The 27,788-nt window shown below is 37.7% G+C and overlaps 1 protein-coding gene across 1 annotated transcript in view; it reads right to left on the bottom strand.

Annotated features, from left to right (window-relative positions):
* LOC134670678 (uncharacterized) overlaps window positions 1-27,534 on the bottom strand; it is a 142,285-nt gene extending 114,751 nt beyond the window's left edge. The window contains exon 1 of the mRNA XM_063528494.1: window positions 27,405-27,534. The gene's annotated coding sequence lies outside the window, so the exon portion shown is untranslated. The remainder of the gene's footprint in view (window positions 1-27,404) is intronic.
* Window positions 27,535-27,788: the final 254 nt, after the last annotated feature.

Genomic DNA, 27,788 nt, shown 5'->3' with positions numbered 1-27,788 from the left:
GAATGTCGGATAATTCCAAAATTCAGATGAAAATCACCCTTAATTCCATCGTAATAAGTCTCTTTTCGGAATTATCCGACAGTTTTCAACATTCGGAATTACCCAAGTAAACCTTATTAAAAAGCTCCGGCCTTCCAAAGTGGAAGCTCTGGCCCGGCCCGGCCCGCCCGGACCGGTCTAGCATGAGTCATACTTGAATGTGCTAAATTGTCCAATCAATTCAACTGTTAATTACTCTTAGCATTTAATTGCAGGTTGCATTAAATTGCAGTCTCAAGAAATGAACCTTACCGATATTGTTTACAATAATTGCAATGATAGGCCAATTATTGATTATCACAATAATTAGTGATAATGGTAAGACAAAAGTGGACGACCGGTTCTCCATAAAAACGTAAGTCCCCATTTCCTCCCTAAATCTTATAATCATCAAAAAATCGAGAAAAATGTAACGTTGGGGCATTGGTAAGTAAAGTAAATAAATATCTAATTTTATAAAATACAAATTTAATGTATCACCTGAACCTAAAAATAAAAATATTTTCTTCAAAAAAATTAAGTAAGTACAAAAATATTTTCCATAATGTCAATATTCAGAGAATGGGGACTATTACGAAGCGGCCTTCCGCTTTCCTCTTAATTTATCGCCACTCGTTGCGATGCGAATTTACAATATTTCGCACTTTGTATACAAACGTATGGAGAACCGCTTGTCTCTCCTCTTAAGAGGAGAGATTAACAAAAGACAATTGCGATGATTAGAGATGATCTTGTGTCACTGTTGCATTAACCTGTCCGCAGGAAGCATTCTCGTAATCGTACGTAATTCCACGAGATATTATGCAGTCCCGAAGTACAATCGTGTACAGAAAGCAGTGTTCTTGAGTATTTTTAACCGACTTCAAAATATGCATTGGATTTACACTAAGGTGCCGACAAACATGGTACAGTCACCTGCAATAATATGTTACACAACAAAGTCCGCAAAAATATCTGACACAGTCTTAATTGTAGAGCTATAAGAGCGTGTCACATATTTTTGCGGCCTTCAAAGAGTAACATATTATTGCAGGTGACTGTACGGACTGCGCCAAGAAGTTTTGATCGTGTGTTCTGAGGTGTGTTCTTAGGTACAGTCGACGTCAAAGATATGTTTACAGTTACACTTTTGCACCTTATTCCTTTGTAATAAGGCGAAAAGTGTAATTTTTTTTTTAACGTGGACTGTACCTACAGTAAGTACGGTTATTGTCGTCGTGTAGGGCAATCCAACGTACATCCTTATCGAATCGCACCAAAATCATGGTATGCTTCAAAATTTGGACCTGGCACCGACTTTCAAACATATCAGTTGGTAAGTAACGCATAGACTTAAAAAAGGATAATATTTATTTCATCCTTTTTGAAGTCTGTTTACTTTTTTTTGTAAAAAGTTTTTATTTTAGTTAAAAAATTGTCGTCATCATTTATTAACACAAATAAATTACGGTTAAGAAAATAAAAACTTAAAATATTACAAACTAAATTAAATGAGATATTAAAAATAATGTGAAACCACGAAAAACTTAAAAATATTTACGTAAAAGGACCTTCTAAATGTTGCCCCCTAGGCGAGGTGCGTTTTCGATATTGTCATAAAAAAAAACCGGGCAAGTGCGAGTCTGACTCGCGCACGAAGGGTTCCGTACCATAAAGAAAAAAAAAAACAAACAAAAAAAAAACGGTCACCCATCCAAGTACTGACCCCTCCCGACGTTGCTTAACTTTGGTCATAAATCACGTTTGTTGTATGGGAGCCCCATTTAAATCTTTATTTTATTCTGTTTTTAGTATTTGTTGTTATAGCGGCAACAGAAATACATCATCTGTGAAAATTTCAACTGTCTAGCTATCACGGTTCGTGAGATACAGCCTGGTGACAGACGGACGGACGGACAGCGAAGTCTTAGTAATAGGGTCCCGTTTTACCCTTTGGGTACGGAACCCTAATTATCCTTTCTTTTTACCTTTGTACCAAATTTCAACCTAATTGGTCCAGTCGTTTCAGAGTAATAGGCTGAGCAATACACAGACGGACGAGTGATCCTATAAGGGTCTTTCCCTTTTGAGGGGAACCCTAAAAAAGGCAAGAACCATACTCACAATCAAGTCGCTAACCTCCCAACAATATGTAATATTAGCGAGTTTGTTCGCGAGTGTACTTCATAATACAAACAAACAGTTTTTTCCACTTACCGACTGTTTGGCCTCCGAGTGTCGTTTACATTCAGGCGATTGTTCCTCGTACGGGACGCGTGGAACGAATTGTTGTGTTCACATGTGACGTTCCAAGGCAAAAGGTACCTTATGGCGGCTGGCGCTTACTTCGCATAGCGCCGCATTAATATTGGAGCCACCATAAGGTACCTTTACCCACAACCCAACTTTAGCGTAGGACGACACATATATACACGTAGTACGTAGTACAGGCCAAAAGTATGGAAATAAGCTTATACAAGGCGTAACAAAAATAGTGGTGAATTGGGGATCCGTTTAAGCCGTTTAAGGGCATATTCGGTAGCGTGTTCTGTAGGGCCCTAAGGGCTAAGATAAGGTCGGTTTTTTATCATCTGCCATCATGCCTGTCACATTCTAACAAGTATGTAAGTGCGAAAGTGACGCACGACATGACAAGTGATAAAAATGCGACCAATGATACAGGCTCATTAGGAAAAATATTTTCACCTCAGCAGCTCGAACAAGGGTACTTTGCTTCTTAAAAACAGTGAGCAAAATGCGATTTTGCTCACTGAGTCATTTTGTCTCACTCAGTGAGCAAAATCGCGTTTTGCTCACTGAGTGAAACAAAATGAGTGAGCAAAATCGCATTTTGCTCACTGAGTGAGACAAAATGTCATTCAAGTGACCTTTATAGTCAAATGTCATTTCAACATGCGGGGTCTAATACAAGTTCGATATACTTGGGTTCTATTATCTCTGTCCCTCTAGGTATGTTCTCACTGCTTAGGGTGAAAAATTTTGTGTACTACACGAGATCAAAGTTATTTACATCTCGTGCGCTTTTGAATCCCTTACTACGCTCAAGATTCTAAATTAGATTCACTCGCTACGCTCGTGAATCTATTATAGAATCTTTCGCTTGCACGGGACTCAAAATAAGCACTCGAAGAAATATCAAACTTTGATCTCTTGTTGTACAAATAACTATTGTGACGCAAAAAAATTTTTGGCCTATTGGCCTGCCCCACATGTTCCCATGAAATGTTCTCGGTATTTTCCTCTGCTCATTTATTGCCAACCCTTCTTACATTTAAAATAGACCCCAGACCCCAATGAGTGACGTAAACTTTTAAGGAAACAGTCAACGTTAAGAACTTTGAGTATCCCTAATCTGAACGGGAACTTTCTAAGTGGACACTTTTCTCATGAAAGTTTCCAGAAATATTCGGATTCTTTGAGAATGTTCGACAAGTTGCTCATTCCTAATCGTATAGAGTTAGACCGTAAAAAGTCTGCAGCGATTTTGATAGCCCACGCAGTGCAAGTGTCATTTTAAACGTCAAACTTCTATGAAATTATGACGTATAAATAACACTTACACTGCGTGGGCTATCATATCCGCTGCAGACTTTTATTGGTGCGACTATAGGAGCGGCTTTTTGCCGGCGGGTTCGAGTGAAGGATGCGGCAGACACCACAGCGTGCAGCGCGAGTCTCAGCGGCAGTGTTAGTAGAAGAGCCGGCCGCAAATTTTCTAACCGACTTGATACCACGATGAAATGCACAATGGTTTCCCATAAAAGTGATGCTAAGTCCGAATTCGATAGTCTGCCACGGCGGAACTTGCCGAAAGTACGAAAAAGAAGGCCACTTCCGGTGCGAAAAAAGGGGGCTGATTTAACCCATCTGATACCGAAATAATAGTTATGGCAGCAGTTAGAAATTTACATGTAGACACATAAAAGCGAAGTCTGCCAGTATTTTTTTTGCCGGAAGTGCTTGGCAGACGCTCTCAAAGGTGGCCAGCGGGACCCCTAATTTAACCCATCTGATACCACCATGAAACCAATTCCAGTCGGTAGGTATGAACCCTCATGTCAGGAATATATAAGTCTGCCAAGGCTTTTCCTGCCGAAACACCTTGGCAGACGAGATTATGTAAGCAAGGTCGGCATCGGTTACCCTACACTAACCCATCTGATACCACCATGAAACCAATTCCAGTCGGTAGGTACGAACCCCCATTTTAGGAATATATAAGTCTGCCAAGGTTTTTCCTGCCGAAACACCTTGGCAGACGAGATTATAAACAAGATGACCATCGGTTACCGTACACTAACCCATCTGATACCGCCATGAAACCAATTCCAGTCGGTAGGTATGAACCCTCATTTCAGGAATATATAAGTCTGCCAAGGCTTTTCCTGCCGTAACACCATGGCAGACGAGATTATGTAAGCAAGGTCGGCATCGGTTACCCTACACTAACCCATCTGATACCACCATGAAACCAATTCCAGTTGGTAGGTATGAACCCCCATTTTAGACATATATAAGTCTGCCAAGGTTTTTCCTGCCGAAACACCTTGGCAGACGAGATTATAAGCAAGATGACCATCGGTTACCGTACAGTAACCCATCTGATACCACCATGAAACCAATTCTAGTCGGTAGGTATGAACCCTCATTTCAGGAATTTATAAGTCTGCCAAGGCCTTTCCTGCCGAAACACCTTGACAGACGAGATTATGTAAGCAGCATCCACATACGAGGGATCCGTATTTTGGGATTATACAGATTACGGACATTATTAATAGCTGTAGGCTTATTTATTACTTTATGCTTATACATATTTGTATATTATTATGTTATTAATAAAATATATTTATAATTTATTAAACCTAAACTTAATATTGGGAATTCATTACCTGCTTACGGCAGTAGTAGGGATAAGTGGGTGAGTTCTGGCTCACTGAGCCAGGCCAACAGTCCCTCCCCCTTTTTTCCCTTGTTGAGGCCCTGCAACCTTGCCTTGAACCCAAACTAATGTCATTGTAGCTCGAATCTAACCTAATCAATTTTTATTGCTTTTAGAATATTTCAATTATCTACTTTTGCAAAGTTAAAGGTTGAAATCTCTATTTCGCAAAATGGAATTTTAATGTGACTTTAACACGTTCACTGCGTTACGGGGGCTTTAAGCCCCGTACGATGTCATCATTCAGTGCGAAGTTAAATTTATTTTAGAAGTTAAAGGGGGAGGGTGCACACATTTTACCACTTTGGAAGTGTCTCTCGCGCAAACTATTCAGTTTAGAAATAAATGATATTAGAAACCTCAATATCATAAGCGATAAGACCGCCTGTTGTTACCTCTATTGTCTTTTTTTATGTTATTGTCCATTTATTGTAAACTAAGTGTATGTGAGGCGTGCAATAAAAAGTATTGTATTGTATTGTATCATTTTTGAAGACCTATCCATAGATACCCCACACGTATGGGTTTAATGAAAAAGACATTTTAAGTTTCAGTTCTAAGTATGGGGGACCCCCAAAATTTATTGTCTTTTTTTTCTATTTTTGTGTTGAAATCTTAATGCGGTTCACAGAATACATCTACTTACCAAGTTTCAACAGTTCTTATAGTTTCGGGAAAAAGTGGCTGTGACATACGGACGGACAGACAGACAGACATGACAAATCTATAAGGGTTCCGTTTTTTGCCATTTGGCTACGGAACCCTAAAAAGGAGGTATTAATTCGGTTTTTTAATGTTTGATATCTCCGTCATTTTGGGATCGATTTTGAAAATTATTTTTTTAGTTGAGTTGTAACTTGTAAGTATATACATACAGATTGGTTCCGTCTTTGTCAAAACCCAGTTCTGATGGTGAGATTTATGAGGAATCGAGGGCACTCTTCAAATCTTGTAAGGGTGGTTCACGTTTGTATGGGAAAAATTCAAACTCTAGCTAGAAGAAGCGGCACCCCCTCATTTTGTTACACTTATTATGTTGACAAAATACGCCAAGCATCTTACAATCTTAACTACAAGGGGGTGCTCAAACACTGAAATTTTTCAAATGGTATGAAATCAAAAAAATAAATAAGTTACTATTTTTTTGATTTTTATGTAAGTAGTAGTTTTCACATTATTTGAAAGTGTGATTTAAAAGATATTATTTTGAAAGAAAATGTTTTTCTACTTCAAAACTTATACATCACATGTGCAAATAGTGTGAAACCAGATATTTTAAATAAAATTCTGAATCATAATTACTCTTTTTGTTGGGTTTCATACGACATACAAAATTTCAACGTGGTTAAGCACCACTTTGTATAATGTATAGTTCGTTTTTTTAGCATTAGAAAGAACTTGCAAGAAGGTAAGCGATCTTAGCATGTCTTTTAATTGAAAAACGCTTTTCAAAATTCAAAAACTGTTACTTATGAAAGCAGACGAATATAAATGATCGTACTAGATTAATAATTGTTACATATTTGCCGTAACTTATTTTTAAAATGTGTTTTTCAATTAAAAGACACATCAAGATTGTTTACCTAATTTCTAATGCTAAAAAAAAACGAAGTATAGTTGAGATAAATTAAGAAACTTATACACCAAGTTTCTTAATTTATCTCAACTATAATCTCAATTTATCAACATAATAAGTGTAACAAAATAAGGGGGTGCCCCTTAGGAAAAAAAATGTTTTTTGAACCACCCTAACATATAGTGATACTGGTGTATTTTAAACAAACCAAGCATTTACATTCAGAATTGTGACATTTGATGAAGTGAAACTGCTGATGATGATCAGAATGGAACTCTTCAACGACGCATAGCTCATGTTTGGGGATTTGTCCTCTTCGTTATGTTTGTTAAGCACGTTAGATTTTTAAGTCATATTTTCGTGAAGCTCAAGTTCTGATGATGGGATCCATAAGGAATCGAGGGAACTCTACAAATCTTAATGGCATTGTATAGTGACTCTTGTATTTTCATCAGGCAAACAAGGATTTACATTAAGAACAGTGGCATTTGATGAAGTGGTATTGCTGATGGTGATCAGAACGGAACTCCTCGACGACTTGTCTTTTTCTAATTGATTGTTAAGCAAGTTACCCCACTGTCAAAACAAGCAAGATTTTGAATTCGACTTCTACCTGAACCTGGACCCGGACGCGGACCCGGACTCGAGATCGCGAATTCGGACACGGACCCGTTTTCTATTTGGTTGGTGTACATGGAGTTGGTGAATTTTTTGATTAATTCGGGCGAAAACTGGAAGGTTTGGTATCATAAAATGTTCATGAAGAGAAATTGTAAGAGATGGTATCATTACCAACAACTGTGGAAAATACTGTTTACTTACTCTTTATTTAAAAATAGCAAAATCAAATTGCATGATTTCATTCGTTTTCTCCACTGTACACAGAATAAGTAATGATATTTAGACTAGACAAAAAAATTCAAAATCGCTCTCCTTCTTGATGCGACTGGCAAATCATATTACTTTTTGGAAACCGGGTTTTTTAACCTAATTAGACCCCGCTGAATCCGATCCGGTTGCTCGATCGAAATCTTGACCGGAAGTGAGATATTTGACATTAAAAGTCCGTTTTTTTTCGTTTTTCGTAAATAACTCTTAAACGGTGGTGCATAGCAAAAAATTTTCTATTACATAAGTAATATGCATAAAATTGCCTACAAGAAAGATTCAGTACTATTTTTCGCTAGGATCAATATTAAAAGAGATTTTAACGCGGGAAATTTAATTATAATCACTTCTAAGGTCCCGTTTTTTAGGTTTTCGTAAATAACTCATAAACGGTGGCCAATATCAAAAAACGTTGTTAGACGTTAATAATCTACACAAAATTTTGAACAAAAAAGATTGAGTACACTTTTTGCAGGGATCAATATTTAAAAAGATAATAAAGAGGGAAAGTTAATTATACTAAATTCTAAGGTTCCTTGTTTTTATTTTTTCGTTAATAATTTGAAAAGTATGACTCATAGCAAAAAAAATTCTTATACATAAATAATAAACGTAAAATTTCCTACAAGAATAATGCAGTACACTTTTCGCTAGGATCAATATTTAAAAAGACAAAGCAGCGGGTAAGTTAATTATAATCAATTTTAAAGTCCCTTTTTAGTTTTTTGTAAATAACTCGTAAACGGTGTCCCATAGCGAAATAGGTTTTTAAGAATAAATTATCTACATAAAATTTCCTCCAAAAAACATAAAGAACGCTTTTCTCTAGGATCAATATTTCAAGCGATATTAAAGGAAGAAAGTTAATTACAATCAGTTCACAGGTCACTTTTTTTTTAGTTTTTCGTAAATAAATCGTAAACGGTGGCCCGTTGCAAAACAATATTCTACATAAATATTAAACATAAAATTGTCCACAAAAAAGGTTCTGTACACTTTTTCGCTACGATCAATATTTAAAGAGGTATTAAAGGGGGTAAGTTAATTATAATCAATTTCCAGGCCCCTATTTTTAGGTTTACGTCTATATAGGGAAAGAACTATTTTATTTTATTTTCAAAATTTAGACCCTGTAGTTTCGGAGATAAAGGGGGGGGGGTGGTATTTTTTTGTATTTTAATGTTTTATTTTGGGGAAGGGGGCTTTATCTCCGATACTACTGGGTCTAAAATTTTGAAAAGATATACAAAATAGAATCTATAGATGACAGGAAAACCTATTAGAATTATGCAGTCAAGCGCGAGTCGGACATTACTTAGTTTTTGAACCGATCCCTACAGGTTTTTTAAAGGCAATTCACTCGCGTTTAACATATATAAAATACACTGTTAAAAATTGGGTAATGTACGGAACCCTTGCAACGCGAGTCCGACTCGCGCTTGGCCGGTTTTTATTCATTTTGAGGTACGGAACCCTAAAAAGAGAAAAGTGTTCCATATAAAATTTTATATCGATTATTTATTTACAAGAACATTAAGAACTTATTTTGCTATGAGCCTTATTTTACGAGTCATTTGCGAAATCCTAAAAATAGGGACCTGGAAATTGATTATAATTAACTTACCCCCTTTAATATCTCTTTAAATATTGATCGTAGCGAAAAAGTGTACAGAACCTTTTTTGTGGACAATTTTATGTTTAATATTTATGTAGAATATTGTTTTGCAACGGGCCACCGTTTACGAGTTATTTACGAAAAACTAAAAAAAAGTGACCTGTGAACTGATTGTAATTAACTTTCTTCCTTCAATATCGCTTGAAATATTGATCCTAGAGAAAAGTGTTCTAGATGTTTTTTGGAGGAAATTTTATGTAGATAATTTATTCTTAAAAACCTATTTCGCTATGGGACACCGTTTACGAGTTATTTACAAAAAACTAAAAAGGGACTTTAAAATTTGATTATAATTAACTTACCCGCTGCTTTGTCTTTTTAAATATTTATCTTAGCGAAAAGTGTTCTGCTTGTTTCTTGTAGGAAATTTTACGTTTATTATTTATGTATAAGATTTTTTTTTGCTATGAGTCATACTTTTCAAATTATTAACGAAAAAATAAAAGCAAGGAACCTTAGAATTTATTATAATTAACTTTCCCTCTTTATTATCTTTTTAAATATTGATCCCTGCGAAAAGTATACTGAATCTTTTTTGTTCAAAATTTTGTGTAGATTATTAACGTCTAACAACATTTTTTGATATTGGCCACCGTTTATGAGTTATTTACGAAAACCTAAAAAACGGGACCTTAGAAGTGATTATAATTAAATTTCCCGCGTTAAAATCTCTTTGAATATTGATCCTAGCGAAAAATTGTACTGGATCTTTCTTGTAGGCAATTTTATGCAGAATACTTATGTAATAGAGCATTTTTTGCTATGTGCCACCGTTTAAGAGTTATTTACGAAAAACGAAAAAAAGGGACCTTTAATGTCAAATATCTCACTTCCGGTCAAGATTTCGATCGAGCAACCGGATTCAGCGGGGTCTAATTAGGTTAAAAAACCCGGTTGCCAAAAAGTTATATGCTTTGCCAGTCGAAATCGATTTTATGAAAAATATGACCAGTCTAATTACTATATGTTCAGAATATTATTTGAATAAACTTAGGATAGGATACTTAGGATAGGAAATAAAATGTGTGTTTTTATATCTTTAAACCCAATTACTAAGTAGACTGCACATACATTAAAGTCACATTAAAATTCCATTTTGCGAAATAGAGATTTCAACCTTTAACTTTGCAAAAGTAGATAATTGAAATATTCTAAAAGCAATAAAAATAGATTAGGTTAGATTCGAGCTACAATGACATTAGTTTGGGTTCAAGGCAAGGTTGCAGGGCCTCAACAAGGGAAAAAAGGGGGAGGGACTGTTGGCCTGGCTCAGTGAGCCAGAACTCACCCACTTATCCCTACTACTGCCGTAAGCAGGTAATGAATTCCCAATGTATTAAGTTAAGGTTTAATAAATTATAAATATATTTTATTAATAACATAATAATATACAAATATGTATAAGCATAAAGTAATAAATAAGCCTACAGCTATTAATAATGTCCGTAATCTGTATAATCCCAAAATACGGATCCCTCGTATGTGGATGCTGCTTACATAATCTCGTCTGTCAAGGTGTTTCGGCAGGAAAGGCCTTGGCAGACTTATAAATTCCTGAAATGAGGGTTCATACCTACCGACTAGAATTGGTTTCATGGTGGTATCAGATGGGTTACTGTACGGTAACCGATGGTCATCTTGCTTATAATCTCGTCTGCCAAGGTGTTTCGGCAGGAAAAACCTTGGCAGACTTATATATTTCTAAAATGGGGGTTCATACCTACCAACTGGAATTGGTTTCATGGTGGTATCAGATGGGTTAGTGTAGGGTAACCGATGCCGACCTTGCTTACATAATCTCGTCTGCCATGGTGTTACGGCAGGAAAAGCCTTGGCAGACTTATATATTCCTGAAATGAGGGTTCATACCTACCGACTGGAATTGGTTTCATGGCGGTATCAGATGGGTTAGTGTACGGTAACCGATGGTCATCTTGTTTATAATCTCGTCTGCCAAGGTGTTTCGGCAGGAAAAACCTTGGCAGACTTATATATTCCTAAAATGGGGGTTCGTACCTACCGACTGGAATTGGTTTCATGGTGGTATCAGATGGGTTAGTGTAGGGTAACCGATGCCGACCTTGCTTACATAATCTCGTCTGCCAAGGTGTTTCGGCAGGAAAAGCCTTGGCAGACTTATATATTCCTGACATGAGGGTTCATACCTACCGACTGGAATTGGTTTCATGGTGGTATCAGATGGGTTAAATTAGGGGTCCCGCTGGCCACCTTTGAGAGCGTCTGCCAAGCACTTCCGGCAAAAAAAATACTGGCAGACTTCGCTTTTATGTGTCTACATGTAAATTTCTAACTGCTGCCATAACTATTATTTCGGTATCAGATGGGTTAAATCAGTCCCCTTTTTTCGCACCGGAAGTGGCCTTCTTTTTCGTACTTTCGGCAAGTTCCGCCGTGGCAGACTATCGAATTCGGGCTTAGCATCACTTTTATGGGAAACCATTGTGCATTTCATCGTGGTATCAAGTCGGTTAGAAAATTTGCGGCCGGCTCTTCTACTATGTGCAACCGCGCCGTATCGCAACTCTTGCGCAACTCCTTACGTCAGTTCATTCAGCCTAGATTGAATGCTAATCAAAGACGCTGCTGGATTTCATTATTTTTCTAACTGCCAGGCGGTCTTTGTCTTGGGCCTTTTTCTACTTGTACGGTCGCCATCAGATATATCGGAGCGGCCAAGGTGCTCACATACATCTGAACACGCCTTTATTGTCAAGGCGCTACAGTACGTGTTCAGATATTTTTGACCGCTCCGACCTTAGAGCATTTAGTAACTGGAGACGTCATGGCTGTCATTTTCTGTACAAAACAGTCTGCCGATTTTTGCGGGGGAGGGGACGCCAAATGTATTGCCATTTCTACATGATTTCTACGTAACGTACAAATAGCCATGTCAGTCCATACAAAAGTTTGCACAATTGTGCAAGGTTTTCGGCAGAAGGGTAAGTTCTTAATGGCGACTCCAGTTATTAAATGCTCTAAGGCTCCGATATATCTGATAGCCTGAGATCGACGGGGGTATTTCCCTTATAATATGACGTAAGACATGTCAAATTATAAGGTAAATAGCTCACCCCCGCCGATCTCTGCTGATAGCGATAGAGGACTGTTTTTGACAACCTGATTTTGAACTGCCGGGCAGGTTTTAGCAAAAGCGTCAGACTTGACTGACATTTTCTTTGACTTTTTAACCTAAAGGGACAACAGGTCTTATTGGAATAATTGGCAATTAAAGTCGGGGTACTATTTACTAACATGGCGAATTTGGAGTAGGTACCTACGTATTTTAGCCAAACCTTATTTTTAACGAACTGCGACATTGATAACGGGGTTTGCTTATCAACCTCATCATAATCTTCTTCCTAGCGTTGTCCCGGCTTTTTGCCACGGCTGATGGGAACCTGCCGGCGTATTATGGATGCCTTTATCCACTTGATAAAATAACTGTCACTTTTTAACCGCGGGATAGAAAGTGACGGACACCGTTTTATCACGCTGTCACGTAGACAAGGACGACCATCATATACGTACCTACCGGGGTCCGCTTAGCCGCACTTATCTCAAGAATTGGCATCAGACGCTAGTTTTTAGGGTTCCGTACCCAAAGGGTAAAACGGGACCCTATTACTAAGACTTCGCTGTCCGTCCGTCCGTCCGTCCGTCCGTCTGTCGCCAGGCTGTATCTCACGAACCGTGATAGCTAGACAGTTGAAATTTTCACAGATGATGTATTTCTGTTGCCGCTATAACAATAATTAAGATTTATGTGGGGCTCCCATACAACAAACGTGATTTTTGACCAAAGTTAAGCAACGTCGGGCGTGGTCAGTACTTGGATGGGTGACCGTTTTTTTTTTGCATTTTTTTTCCGTTTTTTTTTGCATTATGGTACGGAACCCTTCGTGCGCGAGTCCGACTCGCACTTGCCCGGTTTTATGAAATGAAAACAATTGCTAAGTTCAGCGGGGAAACTAGGCTTTTACTGGGATTAGTCCGGTTTCCTCAAATTGTTTTCTTTCAATGATAATCAGGTAAAATAATTATTGAATCCAATTGTTCTATTGGCCTTAATGAAAGCCCAAAAAGGGTGTCAAAACCGCCAACATTTATACAACTGGAATTACCGATGCGTATGCCTTTATAATATAAACTCTATTTACCTACGTATTAGAGGATCAATTTACAATGCACTTGTGTAAACTGGTTATATACGTAAGTAATGTTTGTTTTTAGTTTTACTCCGTTTCACATGTTTCTGTCCACTCGAGGTTTTACCCAGGCCATTATTTTGCCTAGTAATTATTACATTTAATACAGAGGATCTAGAATTGTTACTTGCATTTATGTTATGCTGCAATTTAATATACCACTGAAGATGCTGCATAATACAATAGGTACATAATACAATACAATACAATAAATAATACAAATTAAGTTCCCTGGGACCGTGACCTTATTTAAGGAAATGTCCCAGCGTCTCATCTCATCGACCACAGGTGACCAGAGGGCTGGCAGCTACCTCGGCCAGAGAATAAGCCTGGCCATCCAAAAAGGAAACGCTGCCAGCCTCCTGGGCACCATAATGGGGAGCATTTTTTACCTATAAGTTAATTTAAGGCCTGCTAAATTTTAGTTTTAATTTTAATGTTGTTTTTATTATCATTTTGTTTGTTATTGGTAAATAAATTAAAATAATATGTCATGTTCAGCTCGTGTGCGGTGCCGGCACCATCGCGAATGTGGACTTCTGGCCGAAGAATGCGGTAGGTATTTCGGCGGTACCGTGAGAATCTGCCGAATCCTACTTATCCTACACCGGAACGACGCTACAGAAAACGTGTGTCGGCAAAACCGACTTATTTTATGGCTCCTCTACACGATGGGCCAACGCCGGCCACTCCAAGGGACGCAGCCATGCGGTAGAATGAGATAGCAACATCACTTGCTCCCTCTAACGCATTGATGCGTCCCTTGGAGTGGCCGGCGTGGGCCCATCGTGTAGAGGAGCCATTACACATTGCCGTTGCGTTGTGGATATTGCATAGAATAGGTACCTAGAAAAAGTATAAAAAGAATAATATTTCATAGATACTCGTAGATTACATCACCTAAACGTTTTAGATTTAGGTATTTTATCCATTGCCTAGGTATTGTAGGTACACAATAACGAATTATACGGATTGCCGGTAACATATACAAATACATGTACCTACACAAATAATCTAATAGTGACGGTACCTATACGACCTATACCTATAGCTTACTTGGAGTTTTCATTCCTCAATACAAACAATTAAAAGTATTATTTCTCCTACAAAGGTTTAAAAATAAATAAATACAAAATGTGGAATGCGCTGTCAGTCATGCAGGAAATAAAACCTTTTAAACCTTAGTAATGTTACTAATGTTAAATTCTTACTAATCGCGTCATCTTCAATCTCTGCATGGTGAGTTCTCGGAGAATTGAAATAAGTAAGTAAAAGAGGTTGTCGATGCCCTTTTGTTTACTAAAAATAAATAGGTAGGTACAGTCAGCAACAAAAGTAGCAGATCACTTGTACTTATCTAAAAGTATTCTCTAATAACTAAGAAAACAGATTATAGAAAATTACATGATTTGATCATCATCTCATCATCATCATCTCAGCCATAAGACGTCCACTGCTGAACATAGGCCTCCCCCTTGGACCTCCATACGTGCCGGTTGGAAGCGACCCGCATCCAGCGTCTTCCGGCGACCTTAACAAGGTTGTCTGTCCACCTTGTGGGTGGACGACCTATTACGCTGCGCTTGCTAGTCCGTGGTCTCCACTCGAGCACATTTCGACCCCATCGGCCATCTTCTCTGCGTGCAATGTGGCCTGCCCATTGCCACTTCAGCTTGCTAATCCGGTGGGCTATGTCGGTGACATTACTTCGTCTACGGATCTCCTCATTTCTGATTCGATCACGTAGAGAAACTCCGAGCATAGCCCTCTCCATAGCTCGTTGAGCGACTTTTGAGTTTTGAGATGAGGCCGATTGTGAAAGACCACGTTTCGGAGCCGTAATAAGTCATCACTGGTAACACACATCGTCTTGAGGCACTTTATTAGTACTCTTTATTATACTCTTTATTATAACGTGACTGAGGTATGTCGGACGAAAAGACAAGTACTAATACACGTATTAATTACCTGTGTCTCTTCGTTTGATTTTTTTTGTTTTTTTTTTATTATCAATATCCAGAGAGGAAAATGGAGCCTACGTTTGTATAGAGAAGCGGCCTTCCACTGCTTTCTTCGTTATGTGTTGGGATTTGGGATATATATATGGCCACTTTGTCTACATCTAACTCTTTATATCATGCTGATAATTTGTGGGTACCATTAAATATTATATTATTGTTTATACATACATGTATCTATGTATTCTCAAATTACCTACGTATAGCTTCAGGTCACGGTCAACATCATTCATCAACAATTTTATACATTAATGCATAAAAGGTCTTTTTTTGCACGGCTACCGCAAAAAAGGTCATTATTACATTACTATTATGTTTGAAACAAAATTCTCACCACAGCATAATTAGCTACTTTGTTTAGGTATAAGCTTAAAATATTTTATATGTCTGTATATGAAGTCATGGTTCCAAATTTAGCAAAAGTTATTTATAAATGGTAATCATAACTAGGTATAATATTAGGAACAGTTATTTGTTCTACAAGGTGTCGTTCTTTATCCTCGTGATCTTACCAGCAAGCGTCAGGTTAAGACATCAAACCAAGAGCTAGCGAGTGTTTTGAAATATGGAATCTTAAGCGTTGCGAGGGTGTCAACTGTGTCAAGCCACGAGTAGGGTTGAACAATAAAACGTTCCTTCCGAGTGAAACAACATCAAACAACAAGCTCTAGAAAAATACTAACTGTAAAAATTACAAATTAAATTCAAATGTACGTTACTAAACAATTTATGATTCAAAATCACCACTCAAAAGTAAATTCTACCAGCCAAGTCAAAAACAACCAGAAACAACTCAAAACATCAGATCAGATTACTTTAATTTTGCCACCCTTGTGGATACAACGCAACTTTCGCATCAGGGCTATAACCGAGAAAATCGAGGTTCGCAAATTGCGGGGATCTTTCTCCAATGACGGCGTAATTAGAGTGACAGAGAAAAATCCCCGCAATTTGCGAAATTCGGTTTTCGCGGTAGCCCCTCAGTTTTTGGAGAATAAATAAGACACCCTTTACGCGCTGGTGTGTTGAAAATTTGGTATAAGTACTACATATTTGTAGGTAAATGTTTATTTATAGGTACCTTAATAACCAGTGCGGTAACTGATAACTGCGGTAAAAACGTGTATTTCTAGATTTGTATTCTATTCACGTTAAGTCTTCCTACGTAAGTAATAAAATTAGTACTTAATTATAACGACTTAGTGACTATTAACATTATTCATATTATTATATATAATATATGTCATCATAATAAACGGTTTGTAGTTCCAGCAGTGGGACACTTAACCAGGCTAACAAAAATAAAAGTTCCATCACGGCATCATCACGACACTATCGAGTCAGGCCCACTTGCACCAACCTACTAACCCGGGGTTAAGTGGTTAAACTGATAACCTAATGTCAAATTGTACTAGTAACCATGGTAATTCCAGGTTTAACCGGTTAACCCCGGATCAGTGGAATGGTGCAAGTGGGCCTAAGCAGTATAAATAAATAAATAATAAACATTGAAATTGAAATATTATAAGGAGTCCAATCTTACATAAATCGACCTAGTCCCAAAGTAAGATCAATAAGGCTTGTGTCTAGTACTCTTTATTATACTGTGCTTGTGTTGTGGGCAGGGCCGGATTAACCCTAAGTCAAAGTAGGCAACTGCCTAGGGGCCCCGCCTCGGCTAGGGGGCCCCGCGCCTCGGCAAGGGTCCCCGGCGGCTCAGCGCACACCAAATAAAATTTTGTTCCATAGGGTCAAAATTCATGAGTAAATTTTTTATTCTTATAATAATGAGTATGCTTTATTATTGCTTTTGTACGATCCATTCTTTAAATAAATGAAATACTGCAATAAAATTGAAGCAGTAGGTTCGTTACAGTTACAGTTTGCGGGGCGTATTCTGCGTACCTGTTGTAAAGTTGTAATAATAGGGGTTCTCAGGAAAAATGGTCCATTTTTTTTGAACAACGAACATCTTTTGGTTATTTCGACACAGAATCTCGAGGACTATTGATTAAAACAAAGAAGACGAACGTGTCCCCAGTTTTTCATAGAAATGCTCGACCTTCAGCCTCACTTTTTACCTCAATTTACCATTTGTTTGTGTTCCACATCTCCTCTACTTCAGCTTAGCCTTTGGCCTCGCTGTGCGAACCTCGGCCTGCGGTCTCGCTTTTTAATACAATGGACATTGGTTCGTCTCTGTGCTCAACTATTTATCTCGAAGCCTGATGAAGCACGGCTTTAACTTCGCATGAAAGCTCGCCTCGCTTCGCACTTCGGACTTTTAGGCCCAAGGGGCCGATTTTTGAATTTCGACCGCTCGATTTCGTGTATTTCGTTCAATAATATTATATATTTATGTAGTTTATATGTATAGTTTGCTTTTTTTTTATTCACTGAATAAGTATATTTCTCTCTCTGCACCAATTGTAGATGTCTGTTTGGCCCTATGGTTGACTGGTAGAGAATGCCATTTGGCATTAAGTCCGCCATTTGTACATTTTTGTATATACTTTGTGCAATAAAGTTTAAATAAATAAATAATAACTCCAATACTAGGCATTTAAATTCTACCAATAGAACCGGTGGTCAATGCCACTAGGTACCGAATTTCTATCGCTCGTATTTCAAAAATTAGCAGGTCGCCGTTTTCGAACGATTTTCGAGTGACGAAATCGAGCGATCCAAATTCAAAAATCGGCCCCCAGGTAGGTAAAGACCCGGCCTTTTAAGAACATACTTTTACAATTTGCGATATTGTTAACAAAAAATATCGCGCTCGCTGCGCTCGCGTTTATTTTTGGTTCTTTATTATTACGTTGATTTTAACTTGGTTGATTTAGTCTTATAGTCGAACAATTGCTGTTCAGCCTCGCAAAATATTAACTTTTGAGAAAATCTACTTTGCGGCTCTAGTTGAGCTTAGCCTTTAGCCTCGTTTAAAATTTGCCATTAGAGGTAGATAGGAAAGTGACGCTGAAGCTCACATATCTTTGGTATTCCACTGGGAATTGGCCTTAAGCCTAAAGAGTTCTCCCCACACTTGACGCGACGCGGAATCGGCAAAAACCGATAGAATAAAGCTTTATGTCCACGCAATAAATAAGAGTGAAAAAACATCGTTCGATTTCGATCGGCTCGGCCGACGCCTGAAGATTGAAATTAAAAACGCTCACTTATTTCACTGTACTGAATATGCTGTGTGCAGAATTGACTGTAGGGGGCCCCGAGCCTCGCACTGCCTAGGGGCCCCGACATGCTTAATCCGGCCCTGGTTGTGGGTACAAACAGCAAGACTCCTTGCACCATCCCACTAACCCCGGGATAAGGGGTTAAACCGTTAACCCAATGTCAAATTGTACTGGTAAGTGCCACTTGCACCATCCCACTAACCCGGGGTTAACCGGTTGAACCTGGAGTTACCATGGTTACCAGTACAATTTGACACTGAGTTAACGGTTTAACCAGTTAACCCCGGGTTAGCGGGATGGTGCAAGTGGCCTTAACCTTGGTAACTCCAAGGTTAACCGGTAAACCCGGGTTAGTGGAATGGTGCAAGTTGCGCTCAACTGTACATCGGTGGACCAAAGATATGGCTCCATCGCTCGTAAAGATGGTACCATACCCAGTGCCGGATTTAAACATTTGCCGCCCGTAGGCTATGCCGATTTTGCCGCCCCTATCTGCCTCGCTTATAGGTTTTTTAAAGTACTTTCCTATCAGAGGCGTTTTTTTATAGTACTGTAACACACCATAGCCATATTAAAATGCATATAAGGTGACGTCACAAATTTCACATTCTAGATACAGATTTATATGGGCAGTTTTTGTCACTCAATGACGATACAACCTCTTTATATTTGCCTGATCTGATCGGTGACCGGTGGGTACCGCTGGGTTTTGGCTATTGAGAATCAAGGTGAGACATTGGCAGTCAGGCTGGATATAGCTAAGGAGTTCGGTCGGGTCTGGCATTGAGTCTGCTCGAAAGACTATGCTATAAAAATGGATCGCTAGCTTTTTATCCGGTAGACGCATATGAACCGTATAGGAGACGGAAGCTGCTCCGATAGCGTGGACATTACCGCTGGCGTTCTACTAGATTCTGTGCTATCATTCAATGATATGGTCAGGCCCCAATTTCACATCGGTGACAGGTGCGACGAATTGTAAAATCACTGTTGCTGACGTCACAGGCATCCATGGGCTACGATTACCACTTACCATCGGGCGGGCCGTATTCCTGTTTGCCACCATCATTGTATTATTTAAAATACTTTATTATATCGGAATAAAACAGATATTTCTCCTGCGAAGTTTCTGACAATTGTCAAAGATTTAGAAGAATTGTAGGTAATTCTTGACAGGTAATGAGTTATATGTCGGAATTTCGTGACAATTGTAGTGTTTCTTGTGACAATTGTCATAAACTTAGCAAGAGAAATATCTGTTTTTTTCCGATATCATAAAGTTTTTTTTAATAATACAATGATGGTGGCAAACAGGAATACGGCCCGCCCGATGGTAAGCGGTAACCGTAGCCCATGGATGCCTGTGACGTCAGCAACAGTGATTTTACAATTCGTCGCACCTGTCACGTTGGTGAAACAGGGGCCAGATGGGTCACAGTAAAATGTAGTTAGTTAAACGAAAACGCGAGCGTAGCGAGCGCGAAATTTTTTCGAGAAAATAGTAGGTATCTAGGTAAATTTTTAGGGTTCCGTACTTCAAAAGGAAAAAATCGGAACCCATAATACCACGAAGATACAAGAATCGTCGACCATCCCTTTACAATGTAGATAGATGGGTCACAAATAATGTAGGTACTGAAATGAAAACCCGAGCGTAGCGAGCGCGAAATTTTTTCGAGAAAATGGTAGGTACATGTTTAGGGTTTCGTACTTCAAAAAGGTCTTGACATGACAGAGGGCAGCAAAATCGACAAATTATGCTTGTTATTTAAATTTTACAAATAAATTTTGGTCTACCCTATCTGAACAGCACATAAAATATTTTTTTTACCCAAATTTGCCGCCCCATAAAATCTGCCGCCCTAGGCTTCAGCCTACTCAGCCTAGTGGTAAATCCGGCACTGACCATACCTTTGGACTATCCTCGACTATAGTTCGTTTTTTTAGCATTAGAAAGAACTTGAAAGAAGGTAAGCGATCTTGACATGTCTTTTTATTGAAAAATGCTTTTTAAAAATCAGTAACTATTACTTATGAAAGCAGTAGAATATAAATGATCGTATTAGATTCATAATTGTTACATAGGTATTTGCCGTAACTTATTTTTATTTAAAATGTGTTTTTCAATTAAAAGACACGTACATCAAGATTGTTTACCTTATTACACTTTATGATATTTTAAGTGAAGTGTGAGTGAAGAAGTGAAGAAATAAGGATCAAAGTCATATGCCGTTCTAAAAGTGTTAATCATTTGTGTCGAAATTGACAGTAAACGTACCTACTGACAGCTACTGACTACATAATTTCATCATCATCTGAGGCACTAGGTACAGTCAGCAGCAGAAGTCGCTATACACTCCAGGTGCTCAAAGAGAGGTAAACGTTTAAACTATCAAAAAGTTGTTGACTGTCATGGTAGCATTTACTTGTGAGCGCTCAACATGTCACAAATATCTTAACAGTCGCTATTCATTAATTTCTACACTTACAATAAATCATTGATACCTTAGCTGTCAAAAAACCATTGGTATCTAAGCGGTCAACGTGTCAAATATATCTGAACAATATGGAAAAATAGACGTTTAAAGCATACATGTATGGTCGTATATTGAATGAATAATAGCTATGCTAATTTCAGGTAAAGCGTTTTGACAATCATCGAAAGCAGTACAGTCTTGTCATCACATACATCTATCTCACGTTTTGCCCTTCAACCATTGACAGAGGCCTGTCAGTCAGCTTACTGCAAACTATTTCTTTTATTTAATAGAATCATCAAAACGAATGAGTGACACATAGCGAAAGCTACCTGAAGCCGAATTTAGAGCCAATTGTCAAGGCACGTTGTGGTCTTGTTACTAAGGCGTTTGCTTTTCAAAGCAGAGACCGCGGGTTCAAATCTCAGTCGGATGCACCTAGAGATTACAGCTTTTGTTTTTTGGGTTTCATTTCTATTATTACTTAATTTGTGGTTTTATATTAATTTCGCATACGTTTATATGTTTTTTGAAGATATGTCACATGTAGAGTATGTACGACTTTCTAACAGGACGTTGTAGGTTTGAACCCGCAGTAAGCGTTCCTTAGATTACTCCTGTGCGGAATGCCATTTGATGTTTACTGCTAGGTTATACTGGTTATACTAACAATAAGTTCAAAGATAAACAGTATGTATCAGAACGAAAGGCCAAGAAAGAGACCCATTAATGTTTAGGTCATACTGAACAACTTTTACTATGGGACCAACCCCGAAAACGCGGAAAAATACTTGGAAGTTTCATACATTTTGCTGGTCTGATGTTGAAATTTTCTATGGGAGAGTATTTTTTTTTACGGGGTTTCGGGGTTGGTCCCATCGTAAAAGTTGCTCATTATGACCTAAACATTAATGGGTCTCTTTCTTGGCCGTTCGTTATGATACATACTGTATATAACTCCGTATACTCTATCCTCTCTGCTAAGTTGTAAAAACAAAATTCGTCATTCCTATGGTCAACAGTTAGCATATTACGTAGGTGTATATGCATGGCAGTGATGGTTTTAACGGCTAGCCTCTATTACAAAGCCATAAGGTTTACATGTCAGATTGGGACAGAGAACGTGTTAAGTTTCAATTCTATTATTTTCTCCTTCGTTCTTTGATCGATTCGGAGCATCGTATTTTAGTACTATATAGTATATTTTAGTACAATAAGCGGGCTAAATTAATATATTAACATATAATATGCTCTACGATTTGGAAGAACGTCCGCCTATGACAGTTAAAATAAAAAACCTATCATTCTCGTAAAACCTACTTATTTATTGTCTAAGTTTGACACTTGACGATAAAATACTTCTTTAAGAAAGGAGGTGTCAATTCGTAGCTGCTACAGTATTTTTTTTAAAGTTAAACAGATAAAATGTTGATGCTTAGTTACCATTGAAATAACAACTGCTTAGCAACTGGTGGCACCCTGGCTGCTGACGTACGTGATTGGCAGTGCGTGTAGGTATTAATGACAGCAGCTTGAATTTGAGTGCTTAGTTACCACTGAGTTTCTAACCGTTATTGTCATTGTGATTAAATAAGGGTGTATGTGTTAAAGAAAAACTCAGAAGTTAAGATATATGTGACGAACTGAAAGCCTATGCTAAAATGACAACTTAGATGTCCTTATTTTTGTGACGATTGAAGTGTATATGTTTTCTTGGACACCTTACCCGCTCAGGTATATCTGATGCTGACTGTACAGCCGCGGGTGGGCCTTAGCCTAGTCAAGCAAGTCTCTCCAGTCCGATCTGTTTGTGGCCTTCCTTCTCCAACTTTTCACTCCTAAGTTCCTGATGTCCTGGTATACGCCATCCAACCATCTGAGCTTGGGCCTGCCTTTACCTCTGCGACCCTCCTGTCGGCCTTCTAGAAGGCGCTTGGGTACTCTGGCCTCGTCCTTTCGTATCACGTGCCCTGCCCATCGCAGGCGTCCGATCTTTACGGTCTTAATGACGTTAGGCTCATTGTACATTTGGTATACTTAGCTCGTGGTTATAACGCGATCGCCATATCTCATCCTCCATCACAGCTCCGAAAATGCGTCTTAGTATTTTACGCTCAAATACCAACAAGGAATTCTCGTCTTTTTTGCTCAGCACCCAACATTCAGAACCGTAGGTGAGTATGGGCCTTAGTAAGGTTTTGTACAAAAGAAGTTTTATGCTTCTTGAAAGTAAGCTTGAAAGAAGTTTCGAGCGAAAGTATCTTAGCAGGCCGAAGTAGCACTTGTTACCGGCCACGGACTACATAATTTACTTTGACAATATCCCTCTAGTCAAAATTCTCTTCCCTCTAGAGTCTAGTCAAAATTACCTCTTCGTCGAAGTTACCATAATGCAGTCTTAGAATCCAAAGTAATTGCCGAAGCGGATAGTAAAAGCTTCTAAGATCTTCCGCATTTGTAATCGCGGTTGTTAAGCGTCGTTTCGCATTGGTTACCTATATTACGCAGTTATTTAATAAAAAACGTGTTGTGCCATCACTTCTTATAACTATTTAATCTTTCAATTATCATGTTGTAAACAACGACGCAAAACCACCAACTAAGTACAATATGACTTTTTACCTCTTTTTACTCGTCATCTTTCTAGCACTGACTAGATTTTTGCCCCTATAGTTTTTTTTAGCATTAGAAATAAGGAAAACTATCTTGATGTGTCTTTTAATGGAAAAACACATTTTAAAAATAATTTACGGCAAATATGTAACAATTATGGATCTAATACGATCATTTAATTTTTTTTATAATAGTAATAAGTAAGTAATAGTTACTGATTTATAAAAAGTGTTTTTCAATTAAAAGACATGTCAAGATCGCTTACCCTCTTTCAAGTTCTTTCTAATGCAAAAAAACGAACTATAATAAATTAAAAGCAGTAACTTATTCATTAAACGCGCTACAAGCCTCAATTAATCGTTTGTTTTAATCTGTCCATTTGAGTTGTGTTTAAGTAAATAAAACCGGCCAAGTGCGAGTTGGACTCGCGCACGAAGGTTCCGTAGCCGTACCATTACGTAAAAACGGTAAAAAAACACGTTTTTAGTAAGGGAGCTCCATTTAAATATTTATTATAGGCATTCTGTTTTAAGTATTTCTTGTTATAGCGGCAACAGAACATCATCTCTGAAAATCTCAACGGCCTAGCTATCACGGTTCATGAGATACAGCCTGGTGACAGACAGATGGAAAGCGGACTCTGAAATAATAGGGTCCCGATTTTAACCCTTGTGGTACGGAACCCTAAAAAGGGATAAAACAAAAATTAACTAATTGGTGCGCGTTAATGTCGACTTTGTATGCATTCCACGCATACATGATGATGATCGATATGGGTCAAACAGAAAACTGTGTTCGCGTCTTTTCTGTAGACATACCCAGCAAACATTTTAAGTATTTTTTCCTAGGCTCGAAGAAGATTTTACCAATTTAAGTGAAAATGACGTCCTAAGTCACCAATTATTTTACGTATTGTACACTTTTACTTCCAAGTCAAAATATAGGGATAATAAAACGTAAATTTCACTTCATAAATACACCATGAAGTCAGGGACTTAGGGGTTGAAAATAAGGCAAAATATTAGGTAAAATTAACCTTAAACCCTGACCAATAGGTCAAATCTACTAATAAGGTATTTTAGGTGTATTTGCGACGTAATTATTACTTATACGGGGACTATGAAGTCACGGACTTAATGGTTGAAAATAAGTCGTATTACTAGGTAAAATTAACTTCGTACCCTGACCAATAGGTCAAATATACTAATAAGGCCTTTTAGGTGTATATGCGACGTAATTATTTCTTATACGGAGACCATGAAGTCAGGGACTTAATGGTTGAAAATCTGTCGAAATATTAGGTAATATTAACTTCGAACCCTGACCAATAGGTCAAATGTACTAATAAGGCATTTTAGGTGTATATGCGACGTAATTATTTCTTATACGGGGACCATGAAGTCAGGGACTTAATGGTTGAAAATAAGTCGAAATATTAGGTAAAATTAACTGCAAAGTCTGACCAATAGGTCAAATGTACTAATAAGATATTTTAGGTGTATTTGCGACGTAATTATTTCTTATACGGAGACCTTTAGGTCGTCGATTTTATGTCGATTTAGCTACTAATTTTAGGTAAATGTTACTTAAAATAGATACCAAATTGCGACCATATAGTTAAAATCACTTGTAAAGTACTATCAATACCATAAGGTTGTGCCGCCATTTTCTTTCATTATAACGAGATGCTAAATATGAAATTGCATAATTTAAGTTGTTATATCTTGAATGGTGCGATCGCACGGTACTTCATTGTGCTAATATTCAAAATAAAACAATATTTTTGATCAAGTCAATACACTCACACACACAAATATTCAATTGCAACACTCAATTACAAGCAAATATATGCATTTTGATTTTATAAAATGTTGAAAACTTAAATATTTCAAAAGCCCATCGATAGTTTTGTATGTAAACCTAACATACTGCACGAAAAAATTTTCTGTGCACTAGTTTTCATCGTTCTTCATCAGCGTAATCGGCCTAAATTATTTTACATGACTTAGTGGCCGCCATTATCATTGCACAACTTAAAGTTGTTTTCTTGTTAGACATTTTGTTTCTGAGTGAAAAGAATATATAAGCGTAATGTTTGTGTCTCTTTTTCTCTTCATCACGTCTCATCTAAATATTGCCTCGCAGAGTAAGTAATTATATGGATAAAAATATGTCGCCATCACGTCTAAAGGTGGTAAAGAATACCAAATTAGTACATTTTCACTACGCGGCACGTCGTGGCGACGTCGAATCCACGTCGGAAACATGACCTAGTGTTGACCTAATGGTTGTAATCACTAATTTACCGTCAATAAATACGTCGCCGGCACGTGCGTTTTTTCCCCATTTATGTCGACTCGACGTGCCCACGACGTCGATTCGACGTGCCTCATTTTGGTCTCCTAAATTGTGCGACCTAAAATAGGTGCCTTTTTCGGAATATCGACCAAAAATGTTTGCTGGGTACACAAAAGTTAAGGGCTATAAAGGTTAATTTTCTTATTTAACCCTTATCCACGTGAAAACCTACATGCCCATAAGCTGGCCTAGCTAGGCCTTAACTTTTGTTTATGTCTACAGAAAAGACGCGAACACAGTTTTCTGTTTGACCGATATAAACTATCTTATGTCCTTCCCTGGTCCCCTATTTCCATACCACATTTCATCTTAATCGGTTCAGCGGTTAAAGTCTGAAGAGGTAACAGACATACAGAGCTACTATATAGCGTTAGTACCTACCTTACATATTGAGTAAGGATAATTTCCATCTATCTGCAAAACGGCCTGACTGATTTCGTTACGATTTTTATTTTTTGCTTAGTGATATGAGAGCGATGTCCAGTGACCTTAGATAGGTATAATTTTAAATCAACAGACGGCGCTGCTAATTACTTGATCAGGTTTCAAATTTAGAATTATTAAAAACCACCGAAGAAATAGGTGTTACATCGATAATATAGGGTAAAAAATTATTTATGGGTATTTTGAAATTGAATAACGAAATAATTTTGAAACAACAGTAGGCAAACGAAAAGGTAAGGTTTACTCGGGTAGTTCTGAATGTCAAAAACTGTCGGATAATTCCGAAAAGACACTTTTATTATGATGGAATTTAGGGTGATTTTCATGTGAATTTCGGAATTATCCGACATTCGGTATTACCCGAATACACCTTACAGCAAATATAAAATTTATCATTTCAATGTAACTAAATTAACTTAATTTAACTAAGCATTAAATAAATCTCGATGTCAAACAAGATAATTGAAACAACGATTTGTCTTTCAATTAAAAGACAATTAGGTAAAGAAATTAAAACTCAACTCAAATAAACACTAAAAACTTCAAAATACTTTTTCAAAGAAGGTATACTCTTAAACATTTTGATTTTGTCTTAGAAAAATATACGTGTATTAGGTATACATTACCCATATTAGTTCATTATAAATACTTATATTACCCATAAGTTCATTATAAAGACATATCAATGACAATCGAGGAAAAACAAAACATCACAACATAAACAAAAACAACAAAATGAACTCAATAACATCTTCGGTACCTACGAAATACCTATTATAAACTATAACGTATGAACGTTGTCGAAACGGATTTGTTTATAAAAAATAATGAACTAAATAAATAACAAAAAATATATTCACTAAATTAATTATTACTATCAAACGCTAATCGACCTTTAAAATGACTTAAATTGATCGTTCGATCAACAACATTCGGATCAAAACACCCAAAAAAACTTACACTAATAGAACTCCTCAAAAGCACCCCTTTTTCACAGAATATTTAGCACAAGATGCACTCGAAAACAGAACCACTGACACTCGCGCGCAACTCGTGCGGTGAACGTGCGCGTGCGCTGTTTGCGCAAGCCACCAGGCAACTAAACAGGTTGGTCTTGATGCGAGTAGACTGAGTTGTACGATACTACGTACGGCTATTTATTTATTGATGCATAAAATGAATAAACAATCTTAATTAAGAATATTTCCTTTAAAAAACGCGCTGGGTGCTAAGTTCGCTATAACTATACTGCGTCAAGCAGATCTTGTCAGTAGAAAAAGGCGGCAAATTTGAAAAATGTAGGCGCGAAAGGATATCGTCCCATAGAAAATTTTAATTTCGCGC

The sequence above is a fragment of the Cydia fagiglandana genome, chromosome 14, assembly GCF_963556715.1.
Source record: "Cydia fagiglandana chromosome 14, ilCydFagi1.1, whole genome shotgun sequence".
Lineage (NCBI taxonomy): Eukaryota > Metazoa > Arthropoda > Insecta > Lepidoptera > Tortricidae > Cydia > Cydia fagiglandana.
This window is presented reverse-complemented; position numbering and strand designations above follow the sequence as displayed.